We start from the raw sequence: 209 nt of genomic DNA on the forward strand, positions 1-209 counted from the left end.
TTTGGAAGGGTGAGTTTGTTTAATAAAGATATATTGCGTCTAACTCAATTTAAAAAATTAACTCAAAACGTAAAAATTATTCAATATATTAGAAAGAAATCAAATATACTAAACCGACACATATGGAACTCAACACTCTATTGTATACATGACTAGAACTAGACATCTGAAACATGAACAATATAAGTTAATAGTCAATAACTATCTAT

The sequence above is a fragment of the Solanum pennellii genome, chromosome 2, assembly GCF_001406875.1.
Source record: "Solanum pennellii chromosome 2, SPENNV200".
Lineage (NCBI taxonomy): Eukaryota > Viridiplantae > Streptophyta > Magnoliopsida > Solanales > Solanaceae > Solanum > Solanum pennellii.